This window comes from Somniosus microcephalus, chromosome 6 (genome assembly GCF_052327205.1).
Source record: "Somniosus microcephalus isolate GS21.2 chromosome 6, FLI_Smic_1.0, whole genome shotgun sequence".
Taxonomy (NCBI): domain Eukaryota; kingdom Metazoa; phylum Chordata; class Chondrichthyes; order Squaliformes; family Somniosidae; genus Somniosus; species Somniosus microcephalus.
The window spans coordinates 269,508,952-269,536,527 of NC_140992.1; positions in this window are offsets into that span (position 1 = coordinate 269,508,952).

The following is a 27,576-nucleotide window of genomic DNA, read 5'->3' on the forward strand; positions in this document are numbered from 1 at the left end:
TGCAGGTTTTTAAGAAGGTGGAGCAAAACATTGTAAGGTGCACGCAATTGCGTCACTTCACGTAAATTTAAAAAAAACTTTCCTGATCGAAAACACAGTTGCGTTTTCACACTTTAACTAAACAGGAACAGAACAGATAAAACAAAACAAAATAGCACATTCTTGCAGAAAACAGTAAATTACATCATATTTCTTATTTTCCTTTCTTCAGATGCCTTTCCAAAATACAGTAAAAACATTGAATATAACTGGGGAAAAGTTAGTTTTTCACATTTAAACAAAATCAAATCAAACTGCTTTAGAAGATTTCACAATAGCAACTGCGACTCCAAGGTTAAATCTTAGACTGAAACTTAATCTTTTGTTAAACAAACTTTTTGTTGCTCTTCTCAGTTTTTACACACCAGCTTAACTTAAATTAGTTCAAAGGTTTTTTTCCAATTCTTGGGGCACAATCTTACTCGCACATTCTTAAAACTTCCAAAATCCAAGACAAGACAAAAGATTTAAATGCTTTTAAGACAGAGAAGTGGGTGGAGCTAAAACACACATAACAGAATCTTTCTTTTATAGACAGACTTTCAGACAAAAGAAATACGGTAACTTCTTAAACATTCATAGTTAGGAAAACTTTCACACTTTAACACCCACTTTCACACAAACTGAAATTCCAGCATTTTTTTAAGGTTCTTTTCACTCAGCAATCTTGTGTTTTATTTGTCTCGGCACAGACGTTAATAACTTCCATGTCGGTAAAACTTTAAATTTATCTTTTTTTCCCCTTTTAAATCGGTGTCTCAGCAGCTTTTCCTGGCTTTCCAAATCCCAGTTTTTTCCCTTCCTTTGCTGAGTTTTCAGATTGGTTAGTCTGCAAATTAGATATTTTTCCTTCTTTATCTCTCCCTCTCTCTCCTGCACTTTATGTTTTACCTCCTTCAGGCTATCTATCAACTGTTCCCGGTGATATGCCAACGCCATTGTACTTCTGGTTTTACCTTTCAACAAGCTCTTTACCGCTCCCTTCCTTCAGAGAGAAAAAAAACACTATACACAGGCTAAGCAATGATCACGTGCGTTCGACCGGACTGCTCCCTTCTTTCAGAGAGAAAAAACACTATACACAGTCTAAGCAACGATCACGTGCGTTCAACCAGTCCCTCCAGTCATCCCAACTGGAACCTTACAACTCTTAACTCTGTGATCCCACTTCTGACACCACTGTAAGATTAGGATCACAGGCTCACACACAGATTACCCAACAAGGCTTTAGAAGTTGTAAGGCTTTTATTAAAGAGCTACAGTTTTAAAGCATAATCAGATATTACATATGGTTTAAGCTGAGTATAATAGACATACAACCCGTTACAATAGAGAGCGATCTACAACTCCCGAATCGGAATGCCACGACCAGACAGACGGGGAGGCAGTAGGGTGGTCTCGGATTAGGTGGATTCCTGCAGTCTGCTGCAGTGGTCACTTCCGTTGGGTCATCTCTCAAGCTGTTGGAGGTGTGAGGCCGTCAGTCACCTCAGAGGCTAAACTTGACCAAGGTGTTAGGCCGTAGCCACCCTGGGGAAGCCTTCGCCCCTGACTGCCTGATTTCCCCTCTCGGTCGTCTATATTTATAGTTGCTTCGGTGGGCTGGTAATCACCTGGTGTTAATCATTTGATCCCCCATCCTATTGTCCAATTGTGAAGCGGGAAGGCAACCCTCGCCGTCCCTTTCTGCATGGCTGACAAGGCCTCCCTCTTATCTTTCTGAGGAATGTTCTGTCAAGTTTCTTCAAGGACATTTTATGGCTTTGTGGCTCCTTGTTATCTAGCAGGTGCTATCCTCTCTGTTTCCTTGCATTTTACGACTGCCTTACCACTTCTATTTGTCTTTTGATGCTTGATATTCGACCTTGCTGGCATTTATGCTATCTGTTCCCGGTTGCATATTGTCAGTCTCTGTTCGAAGAATTAAAACCCATCTTTGAATCTAACAGCTATTTCTTACACCGGTCTGGCCTATATGTGACTCCAGTCCCACAGCAATGTAGTTGATTCTCAGCAGCCCTCTGAAATGGCCTAGCAAGCCACTCAGTTGTACTAAACTGCTACCTTCTCAAGGGCAATTAGGGATGGGCAATAAATGTTGGCCTTGCCAGCGACGCCCACATCCCGTGAATGAATATAGAAATATAAAAATGCAGATCCTTCTTTCTTTTTGATGGACAAATTTTTCAAAAAATCCAAATGCCTCAATTTGACACATCTAACTTGCTAGACAGACTGGATGCAGGGAGGATGTTTCCCCTGGCTGGGGGTCTAGAACGAGGGGTCACAGCCTCAGGATATGGGGTAGGGCATTTAGGACTGAGATGAGGAGAAATTTCTTCACTCAGAGGGTGGTGAACCTGTGGAACTCTCTAACACAGAAGGCTGTGGAGGCCAAGTCACTGAATATATTTAAGAAGGAGATAGATAGATTTCTAGACACAAAAGGCACCAAGGGGTATGGGGAGAGAGCGGGAATATGGTATTGAGATAGAGGATCAGCCATGATCATATTGAAGGGCTCGAAGGGCCGAATGGCCTACTCCTGCTCCTATTTTTCTATGTTTCTATGTTTCTATGTATCATCTAAACTTGGTCTTTCCCAAAATCTCAAAACTGTGAAGTTACATACTTCCCTCAGCTTTCTTCTCCTCAGACAGTCTTTTTAGCTTTTCAAACCCAAGTTGGGTAATCTTATCGATATCTTCACTATTAATCACACCTTCCCTCCTGTAAGAGTCATGAAAGTTTAAGAAAGAAAATACTTAAAAATATTGGTTAAATAGTATAATACAGTTAATTTACCTGGCTGACTTATTGTATTGAGAAACCCCCTATTTTCTTGTTCCAATAGTATAGTCTGAGATACCCCCTTTATTCTTGCTACAATGGTACAGTCCTTAAGCTTGTCACATGATATCCAGCCATTTTACAGCTCAAGCACCACGAGGCTGGAGGAGGCAGAAGCTTTGAGGGCTGGAGCAATACAGCTTTTGACCGTGTTCGTTTAAACGTGTTTTGCTTTGTAATTCTGTTTGTAAGGTGTTACAGTAAACAGTTTAAAGACAAAGTTATGGTTTGGAACGTTTTATTTCGACACGCGTCTACTCGTTGCTAAAGCCTCAAAGCTCAGTGGCTGCATGTTTGGAAATTACGAAGTGCCACTACACCTCCCTTACTCTTGTCTACCTTGGCTGTGTCCTGCATGATAGGATTTGACCTTCATCCAACATCATAATTGGCATAACAAAAATTATGCTTTATCGCTGTTGCTTATGTGGACTTGTGTGTACTACATGAAAGCTACTGCTGTAACTTTCTCCACCCACAATCTCTGGATTAAGACCACCTGGATCATGAGATAGTATTGTGTCTTTCCTTGGGGACTGGAGAAGTGCACCGTACAATAATAACCAACTGCAGAACCCATCAGTCAAAAGCGGAATAGCTAATCATGCCTGAAAAACAGTCTATGCAAAATAATAGTAGTCACATTGTACAAGACGACTGTGTCAAGCATTCAGATTATTGGATTTGGTAGTTCCAACTGGCATGATAAAGCAATTATTAGCAATGTTACAGGAAGACTAATATGACATTTCGCAATAGAAAGCACTGGTTTAAAGCGTGTTTACATTGGAAGACATATGCTATTAAAGAGCATCATGGACCCAATGAGGCCTGACCGTCTCCAGTACTGACGTATGGTTGCCCTCCTTGCCAAGAGTAAAGTGACGGGATTTGTTTTTATATTGTCTGTTGCTTTAACAGCTCTCGAGTGTTGGTTCACAGGTAGAATGTTACTTCTGTCACATCAGGCCACAATTAACACACGGGGGAGGATGTGCTAATTGGAACACAGCATTTTCAAGGACAGCAAAGGGCCAGTTTAGGCTGAAGAGAGGTGTGAAATCTCTGCTGTCTCGATTCTCCATTAGCCACTATATATGGGTTCCAGATTCTGACTAGATCACATTTTGCCTCTCGCCATTATTCTAACAGGCTGCTTAATTACAAAACCAATTAACCCATTTACAGACACCTTCTCCTGTTTATTGTTGGGGGGGACATTTAAAAACTGCATTTTTAAAACACTTGGTGGGGTGAATCAATGAATTGGACGAGGTTCGGTTTTGGTTTTATTTATTATTTTCATAACTTGCTGTGTACTGTATAATGTCAAAAAGTTGTCCGAAAATGTCATTACAAGTTACTTATAATAGAATCTAAGGTAATGCTGATAAGCTGAGACGAAGGGTTAGGTTATCCCTGCGGAGGCAGGATGGCAGTGGGAGAGCAGGTTGGCGGGTTCCGGTCCCGCTCCCGTCTGTAGCCGCTCTCTGAAAATGATTTTCCGTAGATTGGCCTTGTTAAACCTGCCCTGTGGGCTTCCTGGCCAATTAACAGGAAGCGGGTCTGATGATGTCATTTGATGACGCGTCATCTGCCGGTTTCCTAAAAGGGACCACGGCCACATTGAATTTGACAGTGGTGCTGTCAGTGTTCTACAGCATTGAGGTGCTGCAAACACTGACAAGCACTGCACAGCGGTGCACACCTGCACCCAGGTTCTCCCATGTCTCCCTCTATATGCTTATGGAGGGAGTCACAGCACACAGGGAGATTCTCTTCCCTCCCCACGGGCGGAAGAGACCTCCCCAGGAGATCAACGCAGTCTGGTTGCACATTGCACAGGAGGACACAAGCAGGGATGTCGTCAGGAGGACCAGGCTGCAGTGGCGCAAACCTTTCAATGATCTCAGTAGATCACAAAACATTACTGCAAAGCCACACTTAACCTCATCCTGCTGTGCCACTCATCACATCCCCATCACTCTGCCTTCCCTACCCTACTCCTGCACATCCTTACTCACACCCACTTAACTTTCACCTCCACCCATCCCTCTCGATCTACATTATCACATCCCCGTCTCACTAGCCTCACCTCACACTCACCTTCATCCTACTGCAAGCAACTAACAACACACAAGGGTAGGCACATTGGTTTAGCCAATGTTCATGTGAAGTTTCTGGTAATGTGCTGTCATACATTGAAATCTATATTTTCAACACTTCACCTTATTGGACAGATCTGTGCACACCTTGAGTAGTGTCTTAGTGATTTCCAGTGAATGTTGAGACATAGTTTCCCTCCCCTCCCCCTGCTATAGTGATGAGTGTGCATGGAATGGTTTGGACATTATAGGGATGCTTTATGATGCTGGTGTGGGATGGTGACAACCTGGTGCATCATGTGGTAGCCAGAGTGTACAGTGTCAAGTGAAGTAAATCTGGCCATGGTGGTGCCATCGCTGGCCTCCCGGGCAGCAATGTGCTCGGGTGCTGATGCCTTGTGTCCTGTGCAGCATCAGGTGATGGCGGAGAAGGTTGGTGATGTTGGTGTGCCTGGTGATGTTGGCGGTGGGGCTGATCGTGGAAGGATTCAGAGGACCAAGGTGAGATTTTTTTCAAGGGCACTGATGTAGCTGCAATAGATGGCAACCGCAGGTGAGATGACAGAAGCGATCTGTCAGTGGTGAGAGAGGTTGTTCCAATGAGGTGTTATACAGTTGGCCCTGAACACTTGCAAGCTAAAGACATTTCTCTATGTCTTACAAATGCAGTAACCAACAGTTTCTGAGCTCTGGAACTGAACAACTGCAACATGGTATCCTTTATAACACTTCTGTAGCTATCAGATAAATCAAAGCAGACTCAACTCACGCCAGGGTGAGCTGGCGTGTTGCCCGAAGGGTTCAACCTGAAATTTTGACTCTGTTTCTCTCTCCTCGATGCTGCCTGGCCTGCTGCGTGTTTCCAGCACTTCCTGTTATTTCAGATTTCCAGCATCCGCAGTATTTTGCTATTGTACTACACTGCATTTAAGGTGATTGGCAGAAGAACCAAAGGCGACATGAGGTTAAACTTTTTTACGCAGCCAGTGGTTAGGATCTGGAATGCACTGCCTGAAAGAATGGTGGAGGCAGACTCAATCACGGCTTTCAAAAGGGAGTTGGATAAGTGCCTGAAGGAAAAACAAATTGCAGGGCTACGGGGAAAGGGCGGGGGAGTGGGACTCGCTGAAGTGCTCTTGCAGAGAGCCGCCACGGGCTCGACGGGCCAAATGGCCTCCTTCTGTGCTGTAACCATTCTATGATTCGATGATCTCTCTCTCTCTAACCTGTAAATGACAAAAACTGTAATGTTGTACTGGGATAGCCTTGGTACAAGATTCTCGCTTCAGTTGGCTGTTAAACTCCTTGACGTAAGAAAACTACTAGGCACTTGGGCTAAGCGTTAAACAAAGCTTTAATCAACTGTTTCACAACATGGAGGTCTAGTTGTGTCCTTCACTAGTTCCTGTTAAGAATGTCCTGCGCAAGCTGGGCCCGTGCCCGAGTATTTATACTCTCCCTGGACAGCGCCACCTGCAGGCCGCTCAGTATTATTTCATAAGTCTTTCTTTCATGAATGACTGATTCATGTCAGTCCTCACGTGTTATAACAGGGTTCAAAGGGACAGATACTAAACCACGCTAGATAAAAATCATTCATTTTTGGCACGTACAGGCCGAGTATCTCCCTGCCCTTCTCTCCTCTTCATTCTGTGAATCATGATGTACCAGCGCTGCTGTTTGGATTGAAACACATGATTCAGTCTTCACAATAGTTCCTGCTCTGCTCCGTTCCCTGGTGACTTTCTCTCTACTGTCTGAATACCATCTTGATGTGATTCATACAATGTGGACTGGAAGGCAAAAATGAGCAAATTTGCACAGAGCACAGGAACAGAAGGAGGCCATTCAGCCCCTCGAACTTGTTCCGCCATTTAATTAGATCATGGCTGATCTGTACCTCAACTCCATTCACCTGCCTTTGACCCGTATCCATTGATACACTTATCTTACAGAAATCTATCAATCTCAGGCTTGGAAATTGCAATTGCCCCCCAGCATGCACAGCCTTTTGGGGGAGAGAGTTCCAGGTTTCCACTGACATTTGTTTGAAGAAGTGCTTTCTGATTCCACTCCTGAATAGCCTGGCTCTAATTTTAAGATTATGTCCTGTTGTTCTCGATTCCACCACTAGAGGAAATAGTTTCCCTCTATCGACCCTATCGAATCCTTTTTCTAATTTTAAACACCTCGATTACATCAACCCTCAACCTTCTGAACTCAAGGGAACACAACCCAAGTTTATGCAACATTTTCTCATAATGTTACCCTTTTAGCCTCAGTATCGTTTTGGTAAATCAACACTGTGTTCCCTCTGGGGCCAATATCTATGCTTCCTGAGGTCCAATGCCCAGTACTGAATGCAGATGGGGTCTGACCAAGGCTCTGTACAACTGAAGCATAACATTCTCCTGTTGTTTTATTCCAGCCCTCTTGAAATAAAGGCCAACATTCCATTAGCCTTTTTGATTACTTTTTGTTCCTGTGCACGACTGTACCCTGCTCCGCTGCAGTTTCCCATCTCTCATCTTGACGATTTGACTCAGGTTGCCCCTTCCAGAACCCCCATTCACACGAGGCACGGGTGTTAATTCAGAGGTTATTCTACTGGAAACCTTTGGGCCATCTTAAGCTCCAACGCTCAGGCAACCTGCCCCCTTGAAGCCAAGGCAACTTTGCTGTGGTTTGCATTTCTAGTTCACACCTGCTGGTCTGTTTCAATTCTGTGGGCATTATCCGCCAATGAGGCAGCACTCAGTTCAATACATACATATTACGTGGAATGTACAGCACAGAAACAGGCCATTCGGCCCAACTGGCCCGTGACGGTGTTTATGCTCCACACAAGCCTCTCACCACCCCTCTTCATCTTAATCCTTTCAGCATGTCCTCCTGTTCCTTTCTCCCTCAGATCAGGAACTTGAGATATAGGCTCATTAATGGGAAGAGGGATTCTAATGTTGCTTTTTAATCCACCAGGCTCCATATTATGCACCTACATAGCTCAGTGAGACTAAAGCTTGAACACGCCCCCCCTTAATGTTTGTTAAAGTGGTTCGGTCCCAAGAGGAATTTTGGGAGCCCAATAAAAAATACATTAATGATATATTAAAGCTAACCCATCAAATGACTACATGTTAATGCACATCTAGCACATGCAGCAGCTATAACTCAGCGTAACTTAACCCCGCTGGTAATTCAGAATTAATTATCAAACCATTTTTGCAATGTGCCCTGGAAATTCACAATTTGAACATTCATTAACTTAATCGGGTTAGCATTTAGCAAATGCAACATGTGTGTGAAAGCTAAATTGGATGAATTTTAATAATTATCTGTAATATGTAATAAATTACACATAATATGTAATAAAATGTATTGCCAAAGAATACTTGACTTTTCATCAAACATCTGGCATTAAATTGGAAGGCAATTAATCTCCTTATGACCTGACTGAAAGAGTTCCTTGCCTTCTTTATCAGATGAGAGAATAATTAATAGTTGACAATCTGATTATTTCAACTTTTCAGTCTTTAATTATATTGCTGATTCTTTTTCTACTGGAGTGAGGAGTGTCTTGGTAGATCGCTGTTAGCTTTGACGTATTGGAGGATTCCTACAAGTGCCAATTGTTTTTCTGGCAAAGCTGCATTTTAATAGCACTCCCTACTTGGAAGAATCTCTCGGAGCAATTTCCATGGAGGAAGATGCTCACCTTGGGGACATCATAATAGGGCAAGATGGCGTCCGTGGCGGTCGCAGGGTAAGCGCTCTCCGTGAGTCGGTCGGCCCACTCCCGCTACAGACGCTGTGCATCGGTGCTGATGAATTCGGCGAGTCGGCGGGGAGGCAGCAGAAGCAGCGATGGAGGCCACGGCGACCCGCTGTAGCACGTCGGCCGGCAGCTCCTCGGCGGGAAGCTCGGAGGTCGAACCGGTAGGAGGGGAGGCGGCCAGCGGACCGAGGGCGGGAGAAGCAGGCCCTGGGACGTCGGTACCACGGCGGCTGAAGATTGTCGGGCAGGAGTGCGGGAAAGGCGGAGCGAGGCGAGAGCGGACCCGATTGTGATGGCGCCAATGAAGATGGCTGCCATCCTTGCGGGCTCCGTGCGTACCAGGCAGCTAAGTGTCCTTTGCTGCTTGGTGCGCTCAGCTTGTTAAGAAAAAAGCATTTCACTGACTGGATTTCACTTGTTGTATTTGGTTATGTGACAAATAAAATTGAAATATGAAATATAATATAATATAAGAGCATCAGAATATCCAGAGGGAGAAAAGCCCATTCGGCCCATGAAGCTCGCTCTATCCAGAGTCCATGTATGATTCGTTGACCATTAGCATTTCCCCAGCACCACCTTTGCTCCCCTAGTTCCGGGAACATTAGGTTGCCTTCCCTAACTCCTCAGAAACAAATAAGCAGTCCTGTTAATATCGCTATAATCGTCAATCCTCCCCTCGATAGTTATTAGACCAACTCCTTTTAACAATTGTCAATTGAATTCAAATTACATGGGATTACATTACATCGGATATACGGCACAGAAACAGGCCATTCGGCCCAACCAGTCCATGCCGGCATTTATGCTCCACTCAAGCCTTCTCCCCTCTTTCCTCATCTAAATCTATCAGCATAACCCTCTATTCCCTTCTCCCTCATATGCTTGTCTAGCCTCCACTTAAATATATCTATACTAGGTCACCCCTCAGCCTTCTTTTTTCAAGAGAAAAGAGACCCAGCCTGTTCATCCTTTCCTGATATGTATACCCTCGCATTTCTGGTATCATCCTTGTAAATCTTCTCTGCACCCTCTCCAGTGCCTCTGTATCCTTTTTGTAATATTAAATTACTTGCCTTCTTTGGGTCCAAAATCCTCTGTAGGGAGAGAAACAATCAACAACAACTTGCATTTATACAGCACCTTTAATGTTGCAAAATGTCGCAAGGCGCTTCACAGGAGCGCTATCAATCAAAATTTGACACCGAGTCACAATAGGAGATATTAGGACAACCTTGGTCAAAGAGGTAGCTGTTCAGAGCATCTTAAAGGATGAGAAAGAGGGGTGGAGAGTTTTAGGGAGGGAATTCCAGAGCTTAGGGCCTTGGCAGCTGAAGACACGGCCACCAATGGGGGAGCGATGGCAATTGACTAGAAAAAGGCTAGGAGATTTGGCTGGAGAGCATCACTGGGCGACGGCAGGGTGAGACTCGAGAGGGCTTTGAAAATGAGGATGAGTAGCTTGAAAGTGATACACTTGGGGACGGGATACTTGTGGAGCTTGACGACCACAGGTGTGATGGAACCGCAGGGTGTTATGTGAGAAAGCACCTTATAAATTAAGTCAGGGAACTAGAGGCACTAATTAGAATGGAGGGACATGTTTTAAACCTTCATAGAAACTTGGCTTTAACCAGGCAGGACTGGGAACTAAATATTCTGGGTTACTGTATATAGTTTGCAAATAAAATAAGCAATGAGTAAAGGATAGCTTTATTTATATAGAAACAATTACAGCTATACAAAGGTTTTTTTATTGATGGTGGTACTCAGATAGAGTCTGTCTGGGTAGAGTTGAGAATTATTAAAGGATCTGTTACCATATTAAGAACACATTATAGACCACTACAAAAGAAATTGTAAGGGAGATTAGTTGGCAATTTAGAGTGGCTTGTCATGGTGCCAGAGTTGTAATTATGATTGACTTGAGATAAAAGTTGGTGGTTACAATATCCAGGGTTTCTTAGAAATCATCCAGGACTGTTTCCTTAATTGGTGTGTCGTAAGTCCCACAGGAAGGATACAGTGTTGAATCTAGTTCTGGGTAATGAAGCAGGACAAGAAGACATGAAGTTAGGAGAACACTGCCCCTTATTACAAATTAAAAAAGAAGACTTGCATTTCTACAGCGCCTTTCACGACCGCAGGATGTCCCAAAGCGCTTCACAACCAATGAAGTACTTTTAAAGTGTAGTCACTGTTGTAATGTAGGAAACACGGCAGCCAATTTGCGCACAGCAAGCTCCCACAAGCAGCAATATGATAATGACCAAATACCTGTAATCTGTTTTTTTTGTAATGTTGATTGAGGGATAAATATTAGCCAGGACACTGGGGATAACTCCCCCTGCTCTTCTTCGAAATAGTGCCATGGGATCTTTTATGCCCTCCTGAAAGAGCAGACGGTGCCTCGGTTTAACATCTCATGTGAAAGACGGCACCTCTGACAGTGCAGCACTTCCTCAGCACTGCACTGGGAGTGTCGGCCTAGATTTTTGTGCTGAAGTCTCTGGAGTGGGATTTGAACCCACGACCTTCTGACTCAGAGGCGAGAGTGCTACCCACAGCTGACAATAAGAAAAAGAGGAATTCAAGATAAAGGTATCATAGAACATAGGAACATGAGTAGTCCATTCAGCTCCTTGAGCCTGTTGCGCCATTCAATAGCTGATCTGTATCTTCACTCCATCCACCTACCTTGGCTCCATATCCTTTTATACCCTTGTCTAGCAAAAAACTATCGGTCTCAGATTTAAAATTATTAATGGAGCTAGCATCGACTGCTTTTTGTGGGAGAGAATTCCACACTTCTACCACCCTTTTCGTGAAGAAGTGTTTTCTAAATTCTCTCCTGAATGGCCTGGCTCTGATTTTAATGTTATGCCCCCTGGTCCTAGACTCCCCCACCAGCAGAAAAAGTTTCTCTCTACCTACCTTATCAATTCCTTTCAAAATTCTAAAAACTTCAATCAAATCATCCCTTAACTTCTATATTCCAGGGAATACAAGCCTAGTTTATATAAGCTCTCTTCATAATCTAACCGTTGGAGCCCTGGTAACATTCTGGTGAATCTGCGCTGCATTCTTTCATAAGAATATAAGAAATAGGAGCAGGAGTAGGCCATTTGGCCCTTCGAGCCTGCTCCACCATTCAATAAGATCATGGCTGATCTTCTACCTCATCTCCACTTTCCTGCACTATTCCCATGTCCCTTGATTCCCTTAATATTCAAAAATCTATCGATCTCTATCTTGAATATACTCAACGACTGAGCCTCCACAGCCCTCTGGGGTAGAGAATTCCAAAGGTTCACCACCCTCTGAGTGAAGAAATTTCTCCTCATCTCAGTCCTAAATGGACGACCCCTTATTCTGAGACTGTGACCCCTGGTTCTAGACTCCCCAGCCAGGGGAAACAACCTCCCTGCATCTACCCTGTCAAGCCCTGTAAGAATTTTGTATGTTTCAATGCGATCACCTCTCATTCTTGTAAACTCTAGAGAATATAGGCCTAGTCTACTCAATCTCTCCTCATAGGACAATCCCCCCATCCCAGGAATCAGTCTGGTGAACCTTTGTTGCACTCTCTCTATGGCAAGTATATCCTTCCTTTGATAGCCTTCCCGGGCCATCCTTTCTAAGATGCAATGCCTAGAATTGTACACAGTGCTCCAGATGTGATCTAACCAGGGCTTTATGTAGCTGTAGCAAAACATCCTCCCCTTTATATTCTAGCCCTCCAGGTAACATTCCATTAGCCTTTTTTGATTATCTTTTGCACCAGACTACTACATTTTAGTGATCTGTGTGCATGGACCCCTAAATCTCTGGACCTCCAATGTTCCTGGCTTTTCACCATTTAAATAACACACAGACCTATCCATTTTTGGGCCAAAAATGGATCAAGTCCCAATTAGCTGTGTTGAAATCTATCTGCCACAGTTTCGCCCACTCACTTAATCTATCAATGTCTCTTTGTAATTTTATGTTCCCATCTACACTACTTACAATTCCACCAATCTTTGTGGTGTCAATCTGGAAATTAGCTAATTTAAGAGGAATGAAATAGGACTGAGATAAATTGGTTGGAAATAGATTGTCAGTTCAACCAGCGAAGCAGCAGTGGAGATATTTAAATACAAGATGGGTAGGGTATAGGTTTAACAAAATTCTAACTAGGAGAGAAAGGGTTGCATCAAAGGCAAGGGCTTTCACAGATAAGTAGAGAAGTTAGAGCAAAAATTAATTTTGAAGATGGAAGCAGGTATAAATATAGAGAGATAATGCAGAATAAAAAAACTGATAGAATAGAAATAAAAAGAGAAATTGAAATGCCCAAGTGGGACGATGATAAAAAGTAAGAAAGACTTGCATTTCTATAGCGCCTTTCACGACCACTGGACACTGGATGTCCCAAAGCGCTTTGCAGCCAATGAAGTACTTTTTGAAGTGTAGTCACTGTTGTAATGTAGGAAATGCGGCAGCCAATTTGCACACAGCAAGCTCCCACAGACAGCAATGTGATAATGACCAGATCATCTGTTTCAGTGATGTTGATTGAGGGATAAATATTGGACAGGACAGCGGGGAGAACTCCTCCTGCTCTTCTTCGAAATAGTGCCGTGGGATCTTCTACATCCACCTGAGAGGGCAGATGGGTTTAACGTCTCATCTGATAGTCGGCACCTCCGACAGTGCAGCACTCCCTCAGCACTGCACTGGAGTGTCAGCCTAGAGTTATGCGCTCAAGTCGCTGGAGTGGGACTTTGAACCCACAACCTTCTGACTCAGAGGGGAGAGTGCTGACACGTAGGTTGGCACTCAACATAAATATCAATTCTATTTTAACTGATCTTATGGACTTGCCTCAATGGCTTTGTGTGTTGAAAGAAAGAAAGACGTGTATTTCTATAGCGTCTTTCACGACCTCAGGGTGTCCCAAATTGCTTTACAGCCAAAGAGGAACTTTTGAGGTGTAGTCACTGTTGTAATGTAGGAAAAGAGTTACCTTAAAACCTACCTCTTTGACCAAGCATTTGGTCACCTGTCCTAATGTCAATTTTCAGTCTTGATTACGCTCCTGTGAAGCGCCTTGGGACGTTTTTGTTGTTGCTGTTTTGGAGTGCGCAGCAGAGAAAGGAACGTCTGCACACTTGCAGTTGGTTGAACGCAATCAAGGGTCTTGCTAGAATGAGAAAAGGAGGAGAGGTTGGTTTGAGCAGGCAGTGGCCTAGATTTTCCTGTTGGCATAACCCATAACACCAACTGGAAAATCCAGGCTGTTATGTTTACTACAACAATTTGCATTTATATAGCACCTTTAACGTAGGGCTTTACAGGAGCGATTATCAAACAAAATTTGACACTGAGCCACATAAGGAGATATTAGGGCAGATCATTGACTCATAGGACGAGAAATTCGGTGCATTTGCGCCTCTCGTTAGCGCCCCCAGCGGGCGATGACGGGGCACAAACGACTTTTTGCCCAGGCGTGGTGCCACTATCGACTCCCGCTATATTCAGCGGGAGTTTAGCGGCGGCGGTAACCGGTAGCGCCCCTCTCCGCTGCACAGACGATGACGACGTCATCACCGTGCGCAGAGCCCCCCTTTTCGCCCCCGCCTGCAAGATTGGCCCGCGACCCCTGAATCTGCCCCGGGCAATGATGGTGACCGATTCAGGGGGCGGGAACGGAGCAGCAGGAGGATCGCTGGGCGCTAACTAAAGGGGAGGTGGCGGGCGGGGAAAAAAAATCGGCCAACTTACTTGTTGCCCGTTGCCTCTTTGAACGCGGGGTCGGTGTCGCGCTCTGGCAGCCCCGGCACTCCTCTTCTGTGCCGGGCTGCTGGCATGGCACCCCCGCTCCCCGGTGGTCCAGGTAGGGATCCGCAGAGTTGTGGACTTGAGCCCTCCCCTTTAATGAGGGGAAGAGCCCTTCCATGCGGCAGGGCTACATGGCCCAGTGCGTCACATTGTCGTGCGCACTGCCCCGATATTCGGGGTTAGCCCTCTAAGAAGGAAGTGAAGCGCTTGAATTAAGGCTCCACCTCCCTCTTGGGGCAGTAAAACTGAATTTAGCAATCGCCGGCGCTATTTGGTCGCTGACGAATTTTTCCCCCATAAAATCATAGAATGGTTACAGCACAGAAGGAGGCCATTCGACCCGTCGAGCCCGTGCCGGCTCTCTGCAAGAGCACTTCAGCTAGTCCCACTCCCCCGCCCTTTCCCCGTAGCCCTGCAACTTTTTTTCCTTCAAGTACTTATCTAATTCCCTTTTGAAAGCCACGAGTGAATCTGCCTCCACCACCCTTTCAGGCAGTTCATTCCAGATTCTAACCACTCGCTGCGTAAAAAATGTTTTTCCCAATGTTGGCTTTGGTTCTTTTGCCAATCACCTTAAATCTGTGTCCTCTGGTTCTCGACCCTTCTGCCAATGGGAACAGTTTCTCTCTATCTACTCTGTCTAGACCCCTCCTGATTTTGAACACCTCTCTCAAATCTCCTCTCAACCTTCTCTGCTCTAAGGTGAACAACCCCAGCTTCTCCAGTCTATCCACGTAACTGAAGTCCCTCATCCCTGGAATCATTCTTGTAAATCTTTTCTACACCCTCTCTAAGGCCTTCACATCCTTCCTAAAGTGCGGTGCCCAGAATTGGACACAATACTCCAGTTGAGGCCAAACCAGTGTTTTATAAAGGTTCATCATAACTTCCTTGCTTTTGTACTCTATGCCTCTAAATATGAAGCCCAGGACCCCGCACGTATTTTTAACCACTTTCTCAACCTGTCCTGCCACCTTCAATGATTTGTGCACATATACCCTCAGATCCCCCTTTAGAATTGTACCCTTTAGTTTATATTACCTCTCCTCGTTCTTCCTACCAAAATGTATCACTTCACACTTTTCTACGTTAAATTTCATCTGCCACGTGTCCGCCCATTCCACCAGCCTGTCTATGTCCTCTTGAAGTCTATCATTATCCTCCTCACTGTTTACTATATTTTCAAGTTTTGTGTTTGTGCCCTGTACACCCTAGTCTAAGTCATTAATATATATCAATAAAAGCAGTGGTCCTAGTACCGACCACAGGGGAACACCACTGTGTACCTTCCTCCAGTCCGAAAAACAACCGTTCACCACTACTCTCTGTTTCCTGTCACTTAGCCAATTTTGTATCCATGCTGCCAATGTCCCCTTTATTCCATGGGCTTCAACTTTGCTGGCAAGCCTATTATGTGGCACTTTGTCGAATGCCTTTTGGAAGTCCATGTACATCACGTCAACCGTATTGCCCTCATCAACCCTCTCTGTTACCTCATCAAAATACTCAATCAAGTTAGTTAAACACAATGGCCTAGAAATTCAGTAGCGCCCCGTTTGGGGCGCCAGCCTCGCCAGGGCGCTAAAAGTAGCGTCCCGGAAGCATTCGCGGCCGCCCGCCGGAAATTCAGTTGGAGCGCCCCAAAGGGAAGCGCGGCACTACTGGAGGCGCCCTGCATCCCTCTTGGGGCGCTGCAACTGAATATCGTTGCGCAACGTGCCGGGGTACTGCAGGCCTTCCTCCCCTTCTTAAAGGGGAGGGGCCTCGTTCTGCACGATTTGGGGCCCAGCTGGGCCACCGAGGATCGCGAGTGCCGGCAAAAGTGCCCGGCACCGAGGAGAAGTGCCGGACTCTTGCAACGCAGCCGGCACTCCGGGGGGGGGTGAGGGTTAGGAGGCCGGGGATAGGAGCGCAGAGAGGTGCTGGCAGGCGGCCAACAACAAAGATGGCCGCCCCGCGCCTCTCCTTTAATTTGCGCCTCTACCGCCGCAGGTAGGCCCCCCTGAACCGGTCGCACATAGCGTCCGGCGGTAAATCAGGGGGCACTTCCTAATATCGCGGCCGGGGCGTCAGCGGGGCGCTGCACACACCGAGGACGTCATTGGTAGCGGCACAGCGCTAATGGCTAGCGCCACCATTAGTGTCCCGCTGAATTTGGCAGGAGACGTGGCCAGTGGCTTGAGACCCACTTAGCGCCCTCTTAAGGCGCTAACGGGTGGCGCAGCCACCTGAATTTCTAGGCCAATTTGCCTTTAACAAATCCGTGCTGGCTTTCCTTAATTAATCCACACTTGTCCAAGTGACTGTTAACTTTGTCCCTGATTATCGTTTCTGAAAGTTTCCCCACCACCGAGGTTAAACTGACTGGCCTGTAGTTGCTGGGTTTAACCTTACACCCTTTTTTGAACAAGGGTGTAACATTTGCAATTCTCATGTCTTCTGGCACCACCCCCGTATCTAAGGAGGATTGGAAGATTATGGCCAGTATCTCCATGATTTCCAACTTTACTTCCCCCAGCATCCTAGGATGCATCCCATCTGTTCCTGGATACTTATCTACTTTAAGTATAGCCAGCCTTTCTAGTACCTCCTCCTTATCAATTTTTATCCCATTCGATATCTCCTCTACCTCCTCTTTCACAGAATCACAGAAACCCCACAGTGCAGATAGAGGCCATTTCGGCCCATCGAGCCTGCACCGACACATATCCCACCTGATCCCCGTAACCCCTACACCGACACATATCCCACCCTATCCCCATAACCCCACGTATTTAATCACCCTAACACTAAGGGTCAATTTATCATAGCCAATCAACCTAACCCGCACATCTTTGGACTGTGGGAGGAAACCGGAGCACCCGGAGGAAACCCACGCAAACACGGGGAGAATGTGCAAACTCCACACAGACAGTCACCCGAGGCCGGATTCGAACCCGGGTCCCTGGCACTGTGAGGCAACAGTGCTAGCCACTATGCCACCGTGCTGCCCTGACTCTGACTTTGACAGCATCTTCTTCCTTGGTAAAGGCAGATGCAAAGTACTCATTTAGTACCTCAGCCATGCCCTCAGCCTCCATGCGTAGGTCTCCATTTTGGTCACTAATTGGCCCCACCCCTTCTCTTACTACCTGTTTATTATTTATATGCCTATAGAAGATTTTTGGATTTCCTTTTATGTTAGCTGCCAATCTATTCTCATACCCTCTCTTTGCCCCTCTTATTTCCATTTTCACTTCCCCTCTGAACTTTCTATATTCAGCCTGGTTCTCACTGTATTCTCAAACTGACATCTGTCAAAAGCCCCCTTTTTCTGCTTCATCTTACTCTCTATCTCTTTCGTCATCCATGGAGCTCTGACTTTGGTTGCCCTAAATTTCTCCCTCGTGGGAATGTACCTCGACTGCACCCAAACCATCTCCTCTTTAAAGGCAGCCCATTGGTCGATTACAGACTTGCCTGCCAATCTTTGATTCCAAATTACCCGGGCCAGATGCATTCTCAACCCACTGAAATTGCCCTTCCTCCAAGTAAGTCTTTTTTACTCTAGATTGCTCCCTGTCCTTTTCCATAGCTAATCTAAGCCTTATGATACTATGATCACTGTTCCCTAAATGTTCCCCTACTGACACTTGCCCCACCTCATTCCCCAGAACCAGATCCAGCAATGCCTCCTTCCTCGTTGGGCCAGAAACGTATTGATCAAGAAAGTTCTCCAGAACACACTTCAGAAATTCTTCCCCCTCTCTGCCCTTTAAACTATTACTATCCCAATCTATATTAGGATAGTTGAAGTCCCCTATTATCACTATAGTTCTTGGACCTCTCTGTGATTTCCCTGAAAATTTGGTCCTCTATATCCTTCCCACTAGTTGGTGGCCCATAGAATACACCTAGGAGTGTAATGGCTCCTCTATGTTTTTTCTCAACTCTAGCCAAATAGATTCTGTCCTTGACACCTCCAGGACATCCTTTCTCTCCAACACTGTAACATTCTCCTTAACCAATACTGCCACCGTACCTCCTTTCTATCCTTCCCTACCTTTCCTGAACACCTCATATCCAGGAAAATTTAGTACCCAATCCTGCCCTTTTTTTGAGCCAGATGTCCATTATCGCCACGACATCATAGTCCCAAAAGCTTGGTCAAAGAAGGAATACCTTGAAGGAGGAGAGAGAGGTAGAGAAGTGGAGAGGTTTAGGGAGGGAATTCCCAAGCTTAGGGTCTTGGCAGCTTAAGGCATGGTCACTAATGGCGGAGCGACTAAAATCAGGAATGCACAAGAGGCCAGCATTTAATGAGATTTTTTATAATTGTTTAACGATCGATAATGAGATTTTAAAAAATCATGGGGGAAAAATTCGGTATCGACAATTTTTGGGCGCTAATTAGCGCTGGCAACCATGAAATTCAATTTTAATGCCCCAAGAGTGAAGTGCAGCACTAAATCAAGCACTTCACTTCCTTCTTAGGGCGGGGCGGAGACTCCAGCAGCGCCCCACACTGGGCCGTGCAACACCGCCGCGTTCAAAGGCTCCTTTCCTCCCTTAAAGGGAAGGGCCATCGCTGCAGGCTCTGCAATATAAATAGTACCGACCTGGACCGCCAAGGCAGCCGCGATCCCGCGCGATCAGCCCGGCGCTCGAGCAGAAAACTAAAAAACTAGAACAGGAAAGGTACGTTTTTTTTCCCACCTACCTCGGCCACCTCACCTTTAATCATCGCCCCCGAAGCGACCGGCCGCCCGACGCACGCCTCCTGCAGCTGTCGGTGTTTCCGCCCGGCGCTGCTGCAGGGGGCGGAAGTCATTTTTTTGGGGTCCGGGGCGATGCGCACGGCGATGATGTCATGATCTCCGGGCAAAGGTGATCGGGGCACAACACCGTAGCGCCGCCGCAAACCTCCTGCCGAATATGGCGGGAGTCGATGTCAGCGCCGTTCCCGGTCGCAAAGCCATTTGCGCCTCTTTACACCCCCCCATGGCTAATGGGAGGTGCAAAGGCAGACAATTTCGCCCCCCACGGATGTTTTAGCACCCAGCTGCTGGGATTGATTAGCCGGCTGCAAGAACAAACTCTGCTTGGAGTCTCTCGTAACTTGACTGAGTTTGGCACGTGGGAGATTCCTTGGCTGCTTGAGCTTAATCTCTTCAAAACAAGAACAAAAGCAATAACCCCTGAGGACAATGGGATTTGAAGTCAATCATTAAATTGAGTTCTTCTGCTAGTTATTGTGTTGAAGTTTTAAATTAACACTGCAAAGGTGAAATCTTTGAACCATTTCAAGGATTCCTATCTCCTAAAGCACTGGCAGATACCAATCAGGCAAAATTCTACTTAGAACACATAACCATTATGTAAAGAGTGCACAGCAAGATAATTAGTTCCTTAAATCTAGTGCTGTGTGGCTGGTGCTTGACTTTTAAAGATAAAAAAAAGGAAGAACTGGCATTTTGAGAGAGCCTTTCACGACCTCAGGACGTCCCAAAGCACTTTACAGCCAATGAAGTACTTTTGAAGTGGAGTCACTGGTGTAATGTCGGAAACGCGGCAGCCAATTTGGACACAGCAAGCTCCCACAAACAGCAATGAAATAAATAACCAGATGACCTGTTTTAGATATAAAAACAGAAAATGCTGGAGAAACTCAGCAGGTCAGGCAGCATCTGTGAAGAGAGAAACAGAGTTAACGTTTCAGGTCGATAACTCTGTTTCTCTCTTCACAGACGCTGCCTGACCTGCTGAGTTTCTCCAGCATTTTCTGTTTTTATTTCAGATTTCCAGCATCTGCAGTATTTTCTCTTTGATCTGTTTTAGATGTTAGTTGAAGGATAAATGTTGGCCAGGACAGTGGAAGAAGTCTCCTACTCTTCTTTGAACAGTGCCATGGGATCCTTAATGTCCAGCTGAGTGGGCAGATGGGGCCTCACTTTAAATTCTCATCTGAAAGATGACCTGAGACATTAAACTGAGGCCCCGTCTGCCCTCTCAGGTGGACGTAAAAGATCCCATGGTAATATTTCAAAGAAGAGCAGGGGAGTTCTCCCTGATTTCCTGGCCAACATTTATCCCTCAACCAACGTCACTAAATATTGCTGTGCGCAAATTGGCTGCCACATTCCCTACATTACAACAGTGACGGCACTTCAAAAGTACTTCATTGGCTGTAAAACGCTTTGGGACATCCTGAGGTCATGAAAGGTGGTATATAAATGCAAACCCTTCCTTCACTCCGCCCAGGCTCTGCACTCAACTTCACTCATGTGCTTTAGTTGTAGCTCTGCTCCCTCATTCCATTGAAGACTAGCACTTGGGTGTTCCTGCTCTGATTTATGATGCTCATTTCTTTCATCCCACTCATGCCTTCCTCAGGTACTCTGGCTCTGCGCCGCTTCCTCGTAGGCCTACTCCAAGTACTCTAGCTCTGGTTCCAAACCCATCCCTGCCACCTCCAGTGTTCCAGTGGAACTCCCTCTCTCTGCTTCACAGTAGTTTCGGGAATGACTTCTCTCTCTGACTTTCTCCCCCAGTTTCATGTGTCCCCCACCCTCCGCTCTCCTGTCATCGATCCCTGTCACTCCAGGCCGGGAACGAGTGCTTTAACTAACCGGCCAACCTCATTCGACTTTGGCACTGCCGCATCAGTTGATTGGCTGAGTGCTGCTCTCTCCCCCCAGGCAGACAAGGAGCTGCTTGAGCCCGTGTGCTGTCTTAAAACTCACGCTGTCTCTTCTGCAGCACCCACCGACTGATCTCCCCAACTCACGTGGTAATAAAGTTCCCCGGCCCCCAGGTCAGCATAAACACAAGACCCCACCCGCTCCCTGGCCTACCCATTCTAAGACCAGACCCCCGCTGCCACCAGACCCATCTTCCCTTGGATCATCCTGGAGTCTCCAGGAATTAAAGGATTCATCTCCTGGACACTGTCTCAAGCAACTCAGGAGAAAAATCACAGGGACATTAAAAACAATATGTGTTTTTATTTTCTTTGTACAGCTCTGTTTATAAAAATATTGGAGATGGGAATAAAGGCTGTTGGACTGGGTGGGGTGGTTGGAGGCATGAGGTCTTGTGAAGGAACCTCCAGGAATACATCCAACCAGAGTTGGCAACCCTCTAGCTCCTGGATGCTCCAGTGTCAGTCAGGGCCCCAACTCAATCAACCCTGACATCAACCGGGAGATGACTTGACATGCGGTAGAGCAACAACAACAACTTGCATTTATATAGCACCTTTGATGTAGTAAAACGTCCCACAGCGCTTCACAGTTGCGTTAACAAACAAAATTTGACACCGAGCCACATAAGTTGATACTAGAACAGTTGGCGAGGCAGGTTTTAAGAAGCGTCTTAAAGGAGGAGAGAGAGGTGGAGAGGCCTAGGGAGGGAATTCCAGAGCTGAAGGTACGGCCACCAATAGCGGAGCGATTTAAATCGGGGATGTGCATGAGGCCAGATTTGGAGCAGTGCAGAGATGACGGAGGGTTGTAGGGCTGCAGGAGGTTACAGAGATAGGGAGGAGTGAGGCCATGGAGGGATTTGAAAACAAGGATGAGAATTTTAATATCCAGGCATTACCAGAGGTGTGGTGATGGGTGAGCAGCTGTTGATGCAACACTTCCTCCTAGACCAGAGCCTTGTTTTCCTTCCCACTACCTACCAAGCTAAACCTTGGTTCACTCCATTCGCTCCCCGCACAGGAATTCTCTTGACCTCATCATCCACTCTCTCCCAACCAGTGCCACAGCTTCAAGTTTCTTTTACACCTCATTGGTGCACCTTCTGGGAGACATCTTGCCGACTGGATCAGTTCCTACGTCCAACCTCGTTTGTTTTGACTCTCTTCTGGCTGCAGACCTCAGGCTTTTGGAAAAAAGGATGCAAATTCAGTAAATCGACGAAGTCTCATGCGAGAGACGCCTGAGGAAGAGGAGACACAGTGAAGGGCAGAGGTGCAGAAAGTTAGTCAGAGATGCCTGTTCTGGTTTGGACTTTCTCCCACCACTTTCAATCTGCTTAAAACTCCACGTTAAAATAGTAGATAGGGGGATTCAGTACCACTGGAGGAGTGATTTTGTACAGCAACTCTGCTCCTTAAGGTCCTGGGAAAGAATGAATTAAGTGTAGAAGACGTACAAGATGTGTCTCGATTGTAATACCATGAGGATGAGGAGCTGACTGCTTTTAGCACTGAACTTCAAAACTTGCTATTTTTTCCTGTTTCACCAATCTGTCAGTCCGTAAGGTTTAATCAGTCAGCTTTTGATATAGTGATAATCCTCCTGGACTGAAAATCCTGATGTGGTGAAATCCTTGATAGAATGACACACCTTACACGCTAAAGCTGCTGCCGATGATTAAGCTGGTCATACAGCCCTTCTTTTTGAAACTGAAAGGCTCGAGGTATAACACAATATGATGCTCCTGATGTAGCTCATTTTTGAGGAACGTAGGAACATTAGGAACAGGGATAGGCCCTTCAGCCTCTCGAACCTGCTCCGCCATTGGAGTCAGATCGGATCGTGGCTGATCTGCACCTCAAATCCTGTCCTTGCTACCCATAGCTAATCGAAATCTATCGATCTCAGTCTTGAACGCTCCAATTGACCCCCAGCATTCACAGCCTTTTGGGGGAGGGAGTTCCAGATATTTACTACCTTCTGTGTGAGAAAGTGATTCCTGATTTCACTCCAGAATGGGTTAGCTCTAATTTTAAGGTTATGTCCCCTCGTTCCTGATTTCCACCACCAGAGGAAATAGCTTCTCCCTATCTATTCTATTAATTCCTTTTAACATTTTAAACTCATCGAGCCCTCAAATTCCATACTCAAGGGAATACAAGCCTAGTCTATGTAACCTTTCCTCATAATTCAACCCTCTAAGCTATGGGTATCATTCCAGTGAATCTCCGCTGCACCCCCTCCAATGTCAATATATCCTTCCTGAGGTGAGGTGCCCAAAACTAAATACAGTACTCCCGGTGGGGTCTAAGTGATTTTATTTATTAACTCCCATGGTTGAAGCTGGGCCCTGGGGATTGATATGGCTCAGTATCACACTGGGTGGTGCATTTATACAACTTGGGAACCGAAAAAGAATTACATTCTTTCACAACCTCAGGACGTCCCAAAACACTTTTTGGGTTGTAGTCCCGCCTCCATCGATTTGTGGCCAACCCAGCGGGCTCAGCAGGCCAATTAAGGGACACCCGGTTGCAGGTGACGTCAGGGATTGACATTTCATCTGTCAAGAGCTTTTGACAGATGAAATATCAGCGTTTGACTTCTAACTTGAGTCCTTCTCCACAGACTCAGTTAAAAATCTCTCCAGAACAGAAAGCAGAATGCTGCAACTTTTGACAGCTCGCGGCCATTCTGCTTTCTGTGCCGGTGAGATGAGGGACTCCCGAGACATGAAGAAAGGAAGCCTGCATTAGTAAGTAAAGGTAAGTAAAACTTCTTTAAACACTTTAAACACACCAAACACACTTACCTCTGCACTCATGCACCCATCACTCACCTGAATACTGGACATCTCGAACCCTCCAAGTCCTTCAGCCCAACGGTCCGCCTTGCTAACTTGGCGTGGTTTGGAGCCGTCGGGAATCCCACAGTTCAGGGCTAAAAATAGGGACTAGGCCAAAAACTGCCTGTTAACTACCTGTTAACAGGCAGTTAATTGGCACTAATCCCCTTCCCGCCTCGGGGAGGCGACTCCCAGCACAGGTCGGGTACCCGCCTCCTGGGAAACAGCCATGGAGGCGGGTTGGGGGTGGGAAAGGTTCGTGCCCCCCGATTCTGCAATTTTCCTCCCACTCCCATCTCCAAAGCAGCCTCTATGGGGCTTGGAGTTTCGAACCCTTTGAAGTAGTTCTTCAAGCGAAGTCACTGTTGTAATATAGGTAACAGGACAGGCAATGTGCACAGCAGGATGTGTGCTGAGCCCCCTCCTCTACTCCCTCTTCACCCACGACTGTGTGGCTGGTCATGGTTCCAACACCATCATCAAGTTTGTGGATGACACCACGGTAGTAGGCCAGATCACCAACAACGATGAGTCAGCCTACAGGGAGGAGGTCCAGCATCTCGTGAAGTGGTGCGCCGATAACAACCTGGCCCTCAACATCAAGAAAACCAAAGAAACCATTGTGGACTTCAGGAAGTCCAAAGGCAGAAGTCACAACCCCATCCACATCAATGGGGCTGTGGTGGAAAGGGTGGACAGCTTTAAGTTCCTCGGAGTCCACATCACGGAAGACCTCTCCTGGTCCCTCAACACCTCCTCTCTGGTGAAGAAGGCCCAGCAGCGCCTATATTTCCTAAGGAGGCTGAAGGGATGTAACCTGTCACCCCTGATCCTCTCTAACTTTTACCGCTGCATTATAGAGAGCATCCTGACAAACTGTATCACAGTATGGTATGGCAGCTGTAGCTACTATGACCGGAAAGCCCTGCAGTGGGTAGTCAAAACTGCCCAACGCATTACCGGCACCCGGCTACCGACCATAGAGCACATATACCAGAAACGCTGTCTACGGAGGTCACGGTCCATCATCAAAGACCCTACCCACCCCAGCCACAGTCTGTTCGCCCTCCTGCCATCTGGGAGACGCTACAGATGCATTCGCACCCGTACGACCAGATTTAGGAACAGCTTCTTTCCCAGGGCTGTCATCCTACTGAACTCCACAAATAAACTCTAAAGCCTGCACATCTGCCAATGCACTTTATTATGGTTATGTTTATGTTAATATACTACAAGCCAAATGAATGTTGAATGTTTAAATGTCTTAATCCAAATGTACACTCTCGGGAGCCGCAAGCCTACATTTCGTTGTACTGCACTTGCGCACTAACAATGACAATAAAAGTTGATTTGATTTGATTTGATTTGATTTGATTTGAAGATCACGCCATAAGCTATGTTATGATAACCGGATAAATATTGGCCAGGACACCGGGGAAAACCCTCCCGCTCGTCTTCAAAACAGTGACATGGGATCTTTCACATTCACCCGAGTGGGCAGACGGGGGCCTCAGTTTAAGGTCTCACCCGAAAGACGGCACCTCTGACAGTGCAGCACTCCCTCAGTACTGCACTGAAGCGTCAGCCTAGATTTTTGTGCTCAAGTCTCATGGGGAGGGGAACTTGAACCCACGACCTTCTCACTCAGAGGTGAGAGTGCTCCCCACTGGGCTGACCCAGGAAGTGATACTGTTGAAACTATGGTACAGCAATACACTTAATAGTGACATTTAGACACGGCATTCCAGTTTCTGCTGTAAGAGAGTTTGAGCGCTGCCACTTCTGTCTAAGCTTTTAAAATCAAACATCAATTTTTTTATCAACAACCCTCCCCTACCCCTCAATTCATAGCCACCAGAAAACTGGCCAACGAGTCGTTCACCTTATTTACTGATTGTGGGATCTTGCTGTGTCCAAATTGGCTGCCGCTTTTGTTTACAGAACAACAGTGGCTGCCCTTCAAAGTAATTCATTGGATGCTTTGAGATGCACTAACCAGACATTATCAACAATCATGCAAGTTAATGTTTTTTTTTAAAGGGACAGCCTCTGGCTGCTCGCTTTGGGCATATTTTTAATAAGCAGTGTGAACCCTTTCAGAATGTTCTCACTGCACTGTTCATAACTGATCAAATTACATATCTCACTGGAGAAGAAAGAAATCGATTTGTCCTCTCCTTGACTACTTAATGCCTTTTTTAAAAATGACCTAGTGGGAACCTTGCTGGATGGAAATAGAATATTCGCCAAGAGTAGAAGGGAATGAAAAATCTTATCAATCACCTCTCCGAAGATGTGAAGATTCGCTGAAGGTGTCAGATTTGTAGAAAGCTACATGCACACTTGAAGCAGTTGTTCCGTGTTTTGTGGGGGGGGCATGACCTACATAGAAAAATAGGAGCAGGAGTAGGCCATTCGGCCCTTCGAGTCTGCTCTGCCATTCAATATGATCATGGCTGATCCTCTATCTCAATACAGGAAACTTTCTGGTATCCGGCACTGACGGGACCGAGTTGATGCCGTCGCATCAAAACTGCCGTAGAAACCAGCGCTAATGTTAAAACATACGGAGCTTTTCAGCTCCGTGTGAATCAACAAACCCTGTTGCTTAGCAACAGCTTCAAAACAGTCGGCCGCAGCTTAAAAGCATCTCTGTAGCTAAGCAACAGCTTCAACTAGACCTTGCAGAGCCTGACTGGGGAAAAAAAAGCAACGAGAAGTAAAAAAACTTATAGGAAACGGCTCCTGAATTTTGCTGGTAGATAGAGCTTTCCGGACTTTTAACCTGTGGTTAAACAAAAGTTTCGTGTACCATATTCCCATTCTCGCCCCATACCCCTTGATGCCTTTTGTGTCTAGAAATCTATCTCCTTCTTAAATATATTCAGTGACTTGGCCTCCACAGCCTTCTGTGGTAGAGAACTCCACAGGTTCACCACCCTCTGAGTGAAGACATTTCTCCTCATCTCAGTCCTACCCCATATCCTGAGACTGTGACCCCTCATTCTAGACCCCCAGCCATGGGAAACACCCTCCCTGCATTCAATCACTCTAGCCCTATCATTAGGGTTACCAACTCCAGTTGGTTTCATCACATGATCTGTCGCTTCCAGCCGCCGCCCCCACCCCCACCCCCCACACACTCCAGCCAAAGGCCACTCGACAGATCAATGCGAATAATAGCGGCCACAATCCTCTGTGCTCTGGAAACCACCTTATCCTTTTTACCGGAGCGCAGGTGCTTCTGGGCCGCATTGCACCCTGGGCGCGATGTGAGCCCTGCTGTGCCTCCTCCCAGATCATAACAGGAGAAGAAAATGATTCTTCTCCCGCATTGCTTGCAGGAGTGTCCAGGAGATTATTCTTTAACCCCAGGAGACTCCAGGCCAATCGGGGAGAGTTTCGGCGACTCTAATCTGCATTTGTGGGCAAAAGGTCAACAGAGGCCAGGCCTTC